The sequence below is a fragment of the Abrus precatorius genome, unplaced genomic scaffold (assembly GCF_003935025.1).
Source record: "Abrus precatorius isolate BTA unplaced genomic scaffold, Abrus_2018 Scaffold11, whole genome shotgun sequence".
Classification (NCBI taxonomy): domain Eukaryota; kingdom Viridiplantae; phylum Streptophyta; class Magnoliopsida; order Fabales; family Fabaceae; genus Abrus; species Abrus precatorius.
In genome coordinates this window covers 15,637,397-15,648,365 of record NW_020874303.1, presented here as the reverse complement: position 1 = coordinate 15,648,365, position 10,969 = coordinate 15,637,397, and positions in this window count along the sequence as shown.

Below are 10,969 nucleotides of genomic sequence, written 5' to 3'. Positions count from 1 at the left end.
CAATTACTCCTCCTTTATCTTTTTCTAATCTTCTTCAACCTTAAGTGATGTTTCTCTTGTGATTCCAGCTACAAAATAGATCAAAAAGAGCTTAAAACTGTATAATTACATTCATTTCAAAAAACTATATATGTATTTGTAAAAGTTTCAAGTTTGAAGTGAATTTAACAAAATAATCAAACTTTTAACATAAAAAGTATTCAAGTCACCATCTCAAATAACTTATTTTATACCCTTATCAGTGCCATCTGAGGAGTAGATTTTGGAAGAGTGGAAGAACTTTGCATGAATTTCAATTGCAGGGGAAGGGAGGTGATGGGACTAGAAGGACCCTTCCTTCCTCCATGGCCACTAACGCCAACAAGATGGGATATGGAAGCTTCCATTGTTAATTACAAGTGTAGATTTGGTGGGGCATTTCTCCTAAGTCACTAAATGTGTCATCCGTGTAGCTATTAAGGTGGAGAGGGAATTGTTCCATTTGTTTTAATGATTAGTGATAAGTCCATATTTTGATGTACTTTATGACTTATATTTTTGTAACTGAAGATTATTTTATGAAGGTTTCTCACTAGTTTTAATGTTAATTTTCAGAGATAAGCATAAGAGAACCACCGATACTTTTTGGGAATATTCTAAGAAAAACTTGGATAATATTAGCAGGTCCTACATTTATGCACGACCGTGCTTCGTTGTCTAGCACGACCGTGCTGGATAAGGGTGCATGGCTGTGTTGAATGAATATGCATTCAAAAGTTTAAATTTAAAATTCAAACCTTACAGGAGTTTTGATCTAGATTCAAATTTGAAATTCAAATAAAGATTTTGGTTGAGATTCTGATTGTGGATAAAACGAATTCAAAAAGATAGAATTTAACCGATTGGGAACTCAAGATATATCCTATATAAAGAGGACTTATGATCCACACTTTTCAATTTCATTCTACACCATCTTCTACACACCATTTTTCCCTTTTAGTTCTGACTTATTTAACCGTTGAGAGTTATTGAAGATCATTGGCAAAGAAGATGAGCCTCCCTTCAGAATCCGAGCGAGTGATTGAGCACCCCTTGAAGAACAAGAACTTTTTTCATCTTTTTTTCCTTTTGGGTTTCTCTTGTTTGAATTATTCTTTGTGTTTATGGTTTCGTTCTTTATGCTTTTTGTTGTTCGTTTTGTTATGAGTAGTTAAATGATATCTAGGACTATAGTGGAAACTATTGCACACTCTGTGTGATTCTTATGTTTAATAATAATGTTGTTTTCTTTGTATGTTTAGTTTTTATCTTATTGAATTAAATTGTGCATGTGAAAAAATGATCACCCTTAGCATTTCATAGTTAATTGCATCATGGACGATCATACTACATATAATTAATGGAACCATAAGATAAAACAGGACGAAGGGTTAGGCGGATCAAACTTAATCCTTCTCTTCCAACTGTTATTAAATTAACAAACTCATAGGTTCTTTATGTTTTCTCTATCTTTTGGCTTGCATGGTCATTGGAGGTAACCGCCTAGGAAAAAGAATATTAATATTACATAATCATTGGATGTTAATAGATTAAGTATGGGTGGTTAGTAAACACTAAAGAAATTAACATTGGGACTAAACTAAAGAAAACATAGAAAGGTGTAATAAGTAACCCTATGCCCTAGGCTCTTCTCATCTAATTTTTGTCAAAAACCTCCTTCGTTTCTTTTAAACTGTTTTTTAAATTTAACTCTTTTTTTATTTTAGTCTATTACACATCCTCTCTATTTAAACAATTGAATAAAAATATTCTTGATAATTAAAAATAATTTCTGTAAAATGATAATTTATAAACTTAACTCTAAAACTCCTTTATTACTTTTTGATGAGTACAATTAGTCATGACTTTCATTAATGGAAGTGAAATATTGCAAGGTAGGAAAGTCCAATTCTACCTATGGTTCATTCAATTTTATGGATGAGTGTCAACGTAGTAATGTGGGCATGATTGAAAAGGAAAAGTTATGTATGGCTTTTTCCAACACAAGGTGTGCATGTCCCTTGCCAAAATTTGAGTCAATTTAAAGATGGGAGTCGAGGAAGTAAAAGAGAAAAATAAAATAAGGTAAATTTAGGAAGGAAAAAGACTTTTAGGTTTTAGAGGAAAAGAAAATACAAAGCCTTTTATGTGAGAAAAATTTTACTTTTAGGAACTATAGTTGGATTTAGACATATAATTAGAGAGAAGAAATGTCATCAAAATGATTTAGAAAATTCTTTTCATTTCCATGGAATATTAATTTAGATCAATTAATAAACCAATCACAAACATATAAGAGAAAGAAATAAAGCAAACTAAGAAAATTTAAATTCCAAAATTGTCAAATGTAAGATAACATAAAAACAAAAATTGGGGTGTTACATAAGTTACATCTTACAATCCACTAATGAAGCAATTCAAAATATGCTAATGGGAACACTCCCTTGCATTTGGCTACCTTGTATTGCCTTCCAAAAATTGTGCATGTCTTAAGTGTGAATCTCAATTTAGTTAAAAAAAAATATCAAACAACTCTTACTATTTTTAAGCCACTTACAAATCCATCCTTTCGACAAGCAAGTAACATTTCTTTCTCATACATGAATCCATGTGTATGTACTTTTTTATTTAATATATATTTTATAAAGTAATATAAAAATTATTAGGAAGATATATAGAAAAATATATGCAAGCTCAAGCAAAAATAGATGTAGATAAAATATAATAGAAAATGTGAGAAAATTATTATTATTAAATAAATTCTAACAAATTCCTTCAATTTACGTGATGATTAAAGAGTTAAAAATATTTTTTTATTATATTAGTACACCTCCCATCATAAATTTTAATGCAATTTAACATAATTTTTAATATAAACTAGAAAATATAAGATTCAGATCCTCCACAATTTTGGTAGCTTGCAATCTAAATTCGCTTGAGTGAATTTGGCACAAAAGTTATTTGAGCTTTAAGCTAAAATCGGTAAAAATTTAAAATTTTATCTTATTATTCTCTAAATTATGAAAATTGTGAGGAACCTTTATCTAATATCATGTGGTCACACTTTGTAGTCATTTTTATTGCTAACCATGCATGTACAAATGACTTCATTTTCAAAGAATCTCTTTAGAAAATAAAGAGTAACAGAATCCACAAGTCTGTCAATCAGAAGCCTTTTAATACTTCAGATTCCATTATATCTTTTGACTTATCAAATAGAAATTGTCATACTACAAAAACCTAAGAGTACTAGATCATGTGATATTATAATTGTTTCTCAACCAATTTCTTAAAGTCATTATCCCTATAATCTTTATTATTGTTCTCAATAAATTAACTCAATTTCAAATGATTACACCTTACTCATGTTTAGCACAAGTAACATACTAGACAATACATTTATAATATTTGGTGGATGATATATGCAAAGGTCTTTGGTAAATAGATAGCTATTGATAAAAAAAAAACAAAAGTTCCTTAAATTTTCTGTAGTTAAAAAAAAAAAGATGAAGTTTTAAAATTTTTTAAAATTTCGTCTTAAGCGAAATTTATTTTTTCACTAAATTTATTTAAGTAAAAATCACTTTTTTATCAAATTTGCTTAAGCAAATTTTCTTTGCTTAAACAAATTTAGACTCCACGCTACAATTCTTGTCTAGACTGCATAGGATCCAGATCTATCAATATATCCATGCGTTGTACAGGTTTGCACAAATATATTTATATTTTTATTAGTTAATTTATTTTAAAAATAATTATAATTTTAAAAAAATATGATTACTTATCAAGTAACTGTAATATCCCTACTTTATTAATTATTAATTTTATACTTGATGTGAGTTATTAATGCATGTTGCTTGTAATTAGGAGAGTTTTAGATGGGTGAGTTGCAGGATTTTTCGCTGAGCGAGATGTGTCTCGCTGTAGCGAGAAATCAGCATCAAAATCAATCATTTTAGTGCTCTCTCGCTGTAGTGAGGAGCTCTCACTGTAGTTAGAATGACAGACAATAAAGTGCAATTTTGTCTGATTTTTTTGCTGTAGCGAGAATTGGCTCGCTATAGCGAGAATGTCGCGAGTTGAGGGGTATTTAAGGGTTTCCAAGTTAAGAAACTTGGATTATAATCCAAGTCACAACTCTCATGCGTTCTCTCTGACTTTTCTCCTCATTTTCTCAGCAAATCCTTGAAAAAACCCCCAACTTTTCTCCAATCAAAGTCTCAAAGATCACTTTCCTTGCTCTTTGCTAAGTTTTTGAATCTTGGTTCTCCATTCTTTTGGTTATTTTCTTGATTCTCCTTTTCTAAATGAGGTCTCTCGTGATATTTACGAAGAATCTCACGTTTTGAGCAAGAACCCTCAAAAACCCTTTACTAAACCTCCATTTCAAGGTAAGGAGAGCTCTATTTTATTACCAATAAATTATGTTTGTATTCATGAAAAGGTTGTGATGAAATGTATGATTTTGAGTGTATTTTGGACAAGAACGTGTTTTTGTTATGTTTGAAGCATGTTTTGTAGTGTTTGATGAAGTGTAAGATCATTGATTTGAGTGTATATGCATGTATGTGATGGACTGAGTCCGAGGGGACTAACTCTCGGCAATGATTAAATGATGTATGATATAATAATAAAACTAGAGTAAAATAGAGAGATAAAAGTGTGAATAATATATTAGTAAACAGAGAATGGGAAACATAGAGATGAAATGGGAAAATATAGTTAAAGGGAAATGAAGTAAGAAAGGAATATGATAAGGACGAGTATAGATAGTTCAGAGGTACACTGGGAGTGTGGAAGATGAAGAAGACTGAGAAGTCTTGGGGAAATGAGGGTGGTGATGCTCCTCTTGAATTGCGCAACACAAATGAGAGTAGAAACACAACAGGCCTCACACTTATTTCTTAACTAATACTTCTGACCATGCTTTTGCTAAAAGGGGCCGGGTCGGTACACGTTGTATCCGTGTAGCTGCAGCTATCCAGCAACTATCTATGCTAAGGAAGACCTCGAGGGATCCCAGGGGCAGTGGAAATGACAGTGTAATTAAGAATGGAATTGAATATGGAAATGAGTATCGAAAGGATAAATAGAGATAAACATAAATTGGATGCATAACTAAATTGTTATACGATGCATGTTGAATGTTTTATCTGTATTATTGAATTCTCTATGTATGTATGTTTGGTAATGAATGTAGAGACTCATCCTTACGTAACCATTTCAGGGAATCTAGATGACAACACCCATAGAGGGAATGAGAGTAGTAGATAGTTCAGTAATAGGTAATGTAAATGATATATTTGGCGAGTACCAGAGACTTAGTTACTTTAAAATTCTTGTTTATGATAGTGAGGTAGTTATGATGGAGTTGGAGTTAGCTTTTAGCATCCCTTTTGATTTGTCTGTACATCGAATCCATCATACCCTCTGTATTTATATCTTTTCTAGCACTAAGAGAACCCCAGCAGCAGTAACGTATCTGGTCACGTACCATGATCACGACCATTCCAAAATACCATCGCGATGGACGATTGAGCAGATTATGGGTACTCAGGTCACCACCGATCCAAGTGATCTGTACCTTAGCTTAGATGATGAGTTAGATTCTGAAGACCTAACGATGATAGAGGGTTGACATGGGGAAGACTAGTGCCACTTAGTCATTGGTAGGCAGACTGCTCATTAGGACCAATACTATTTTGAGTATTTGTAAATGTAAATGAATGGTCCTAATGTATTTTGATAACTCTTATGTATATTTGAAGGTACTGATATCTACTGTATATTATGAAAACAAATATGACTATATTATTTGATGTTCTCTTAACCAGTTTTAAAGACTAATGTCTTATTATTCAAGTTTCTTCTGATTTAAATTTTTGCTATTCAGAATTTTCTCCGATTTTATACTGTTATTATGTTAATTAAAAATAAGGATGTTACAGTAACCATCAAATGTTAATTTTTTAATATGAAAGAAAGATTAAAAAATAAATAAAAATTGATTAACTTTTAAAACAAAAGATATATATATAACAGTTAAACTTCATTTATATTTTAAATATAATAATTTATTTACTTATTCATTTATTATGATATAAAAATATTAAATACACAAAAAAATAAAATTTTAAAAACAAATAATATTCATATGATATCTAAATATAATATTATTTTATTATTATCATATTTAATAGTATTTAAATAATTTCAATTATTGTAATTAATTACTCTCTATTTAAAAGTCTTGATTTTATAATCATTATTATAATATTTAATAACAAAAAAATTGCAACAAAATCATCAATATAAATTTTAAATTATTATTAATTAAATATAAAATAGTTAAAAAAATTTAACTAATAATTAGGTAGAAGCTAAATGAAAAGGGTGAAGGCTACAAAGAGTTAATATAGTATATGACTCATAAATAAATAAATAAAATTATCTCTTATAACATGTTTTAAAAGTTATAATATTTATAATTTTATTTTTATAAATTTTGCAGATTCAAGATCTCAATCTCTTAGATATTTAAAATAAGTTCTTTAAAATATATTTTTTGAAGGTAACTATCTTTATAGAACATAATTGTTTATTCAATTAAAACTCAATCCTATTCTTTCAAACTTACTCTTATCTTTGTTTCTGAAGCAAGTTCAAGAATTTTTTTATATTTTTACAACTAGTTTGACGATAGATAGAGTGACTATAATTAAAATTTAAGTGATAAAAAGTTTGAAAAGAGATATTCAATGTAAAAGATCAAATGGAAGCAAATAATCCTCGCTTGCAATATTGTCGTGAAATTTTTGTTCAATTTCTACTTATCCTACTTCAAATCTTCCTTAATGGCATGCAAACTTGTTTCCTAATTATACCCTAAACTTTAATAACCATACCCTATTTGCATTGTCATACTTTGAATTGTGATCTTTATAAATGGAACGAATTAAATTTAAAAATATCATATACTTATCTCAATTATCTTATAAATTAACACTTTGGTGCAATCAGAATAGAGAGTAATGACTAGAAAGATGTGGTTGAAGGATAAAAAGTGTAAGAAATTTATCTGCTGTAATTTTTGCTTAAGTCACACATTATTCACTTAAGCGAATTACAGATAGTGATTAACTAACAAATTTCATTGAAAATCACTTAGGTCAACAAAAATTAGCTTAAGTGAATTATGGACAGTGATGAACCTAAAAATTTCATCAAAATTTGCTTAAGCCAATATAATTAAGTTTAAACCAAATATTATTCACTTAAGCGAAAATTATAATATCTTGTGTGGCTTAAGCAAAATAATCCCAGTGAGCCATTTTTCTCTTGTATTTTTTGTTTAAGCTAGCAAAAAATGACTTAAGCAAAAATTACATAAATTATGCAATGCAGAAGTGACCGTTGTGTAGGGGGGGCATTGGAAAGCTTTAAAAGAGCATTGAACAATTTATTAATACAAAAGATGTGAAAGATTTAATTCTTAAAATCATTAACTTCATAAATAAGATTTGTGGAGAATCTTGAAGATTTAAAATAACATTCAACATTCTATTAATTTAAAAGTTATTTTTTATTATAAATTAAAATTGGACCAGTGCATGTAAATGCATACTTTCTTAAAATCACTTCCTAGATACAGGATATATACAAGTGATACTGCTTGGAAAAGATAATAAATTTTAAAGATATAAAATATCAGGTTTTGAAGGCCCAAATAGTAATATGCAAATTTTTAAACAAGATTAAATGATATGAATACTTGTATTATTAAGTTACAAGTTGAATATTTGAATCATTTATATTTTTTATTATCATTTCAGACATATCTTTTCATCTATAATTTACAAACGGATTTGACAATCTGTCTGTATTAATTTATCGATGAGAAAAGTATAAACGAGTCTAACCTATTTATAAATCCATCTTTAATAATGAAATATGTTAGGAATCATTTAAAAATCAGTTTGTAATCCATGTAATCTTAACAGTACTTCCCTCCCTTTCCTAACTAAGGCTTTATTTAGAAAAGAGAGGAGAAAGAAAAATGAAAGAAGATTAATAAAAATCTTTCAAATTTGGAGAACTTAAAAATATGGATTTATGAGGGTTTTAGAATGCTTATAAAATCTCTTCTCATCTGAAAACTCAAATAAAAATTATCATCAACAGTCATTCCTTCATTTTTTCTCCAAAAAATAACTTCAAAACAAAGTTTTAGTATCATGTTTAAGCTATGATTAAAAAAGACACGCATCTCACACGTAAAACAACTTTTGCTAAAAGAATATTGAAATTTAATTTTGAAACTTTATTTATACTTTGTTTCTTTCTCTTTTTCATTATCATTTTTTAAATAATATTCTTTAGATACAAATTTTAATAATATATTAACTAAGCTCGATCAATTTTATGGGATATACATACAAGTGTAATTTTTATTTAGTAAAAAATGAGTTATTGTCAAGCATGGCATGTTGACCTGTTTATTTGTGGTTACAACAGTTTTATTAATTTCACTGTCTTCAATTGAAATAAATTTAGTAGATAAGTGAATCAATCCTCAATAAAGAATTCATGACCATCGAAAGCAAGAAGAGGTGAATTATTTTTTCCAGCTTTGTGATTGACTATTTCATAAACAATAGTTATGTCAAAATTGAGCTAAATATTTTGTAATGTGTGACATAACTCCAACTTTTTAAATTTATTTACTTATTCGTACCTTGTAAATATTTGTCACAATTCAAACATTGTCAAAATGAAAAAGAGCCTTCTTCCAGTTATAAATCCAACTTCGATTACCAACATTAATGATTGTCAATTATAGAACACATCTTGATATGACCAAAGGTGCATATTACTGTGTTAAATGCTTGAACTATAAATAAAGGTGCAACTCTTCAAAGATGGCACCCTACAACTTTACAAAAGGAAAAACAAAATATTTAATGATATAATATATCAATAATTAGATATGATTGTGGTAATAACATGTCCTACGGTTCTTCCTAATATCAACAATTACTAGAGTAAAAAGTAATGGAACCGAAGGAGATATGTCCTTTTTACTCCCTCAGTTTATTCTTTTTTCTTTGTTATTTAAAAATGTAATTTTATTTATTTTTTAAAAAGTTCAATATAATATATAATTATTATTTATTTATTAATAATTCTTATTTCTATGTTTTACTTTTATAAATCCTTCTAATTATTAAAAGATATTAAATCTTCTAATAAGAATAAATTAAAAAATTTAGTAATTACTTTAAAAATAATAATTAAATATTGTTTAAAATAAAAATTTTCTCTATAATAATAAATGTAAACAAAAGTATTACACACACTTATATAAATAGTATTTAAGTGAAGATCTAAAATGATATTAAATAGTATATTAAAACATAAGTTACTTTTTATGATGAATTAAAATTACAAGAGTACATATAAAAAGTTTTAATTTTAAAATCATCAACTACATATAAAATTGATGTAGAGAAAATTTAAAATAACATTAAACATTTTATCAATACAATTTTATTAAGATCTAAATTAACAATTCTAAATGTTCAAAAACTTTTTTTTTTCAAAATTTTAATAAAGAGCTAAATAATAAATTTATAAAAATTAGTATTATTAGGTAAAAATAAAAGATTTAAACTGTTAATTTAATTTTAAATATATCTAACAGCAATAACATGCTAACTACTCATGCACTATTTAGGCTCTATTTGATTAAGTTTATGGACAAGTCTTTGATCTTTGTAAGAGAAGAATAACAACTTAAAAAATCAATAAAACTTCTTCTATAAATTAAAATTAATTTTTACTTCTCTATTTTTTATAAGTTATTCTTATTTAACTTCTTTAAAACTTGAAAAGAGAATTTATTTTTAACTTTTTTAAAAAATTATTATTTTTATATTATTTTTCTTCTATTATAGAGACTTATCTATAAATTCACTCAATCATGACTAATAACTAACTCACCTTAACCTAAACTAGAAATTAAATGAGAAAAATTTTTAAAAAATAAAAGTTATTTATAGATTGAATAGAAAAACACTAACAAATTTATCGATTTTTGCATGGGATTTAGATCTCTCTGTCCATTTTCTCTCCATCAATCCCTCGTGCATCTAAGATTTAAGTCATTGAAAAATAGTTAAAACTAAATAGTCAATATAAAGGTCCATAAGGATTTTCACCATCTATGTTGGATCCATCTTCTTTCAATCCAAAATTTGAGCCCTTGATTTTATATCCTATAATACAAAAGCTCATAACTTAGACCATAAAATGTGGACCTTTATAATGACATTTTTATAACTCCAAACTGCATTTGAAGTGTTTTTACATTTTTTAAAAACTCACGCACCAATATAGTAGAAATATCACAGTAATTAGATAAATTAATACTCACTGTTTTTTTTATATTTAAAATCTTACACTAAAATTAAAAAATAATTAATATTCCAAATATTTTATTAAAATATTACTTCACTTTCTATTAAACCTTTTATCTATTATACTATATTTGGTCATTTTATAAGACATCTTTAACTAAAAAGTAATTAAAGTTAATTAAATTTCTTGAGTTTTTTAAAAATTATTATAACATAACAATTTTATCTTCACTTAATACCTTTAAACTTAAACCCACAATGAACTTTTATCCTTCTTAGTTTTAATTTAAGTTTTTATCAACTTCATATTTTAAAGGCAAATGAAAAATAAGATAACGAATGTTTCATAGAAATTATAAAGAAATACTAATAACACATTATTTTTATTTTTATTTTTTGATGAAATAATAACACTTATTTAACACACATTTATTTATAAATTAAAATTTATTAAAAATTATGGATATTGCTAACTAGTGCCTCTAGAGTATTAGTTAAAAAATTTGAAATAGTATATTTTTATTAAAAATTATATT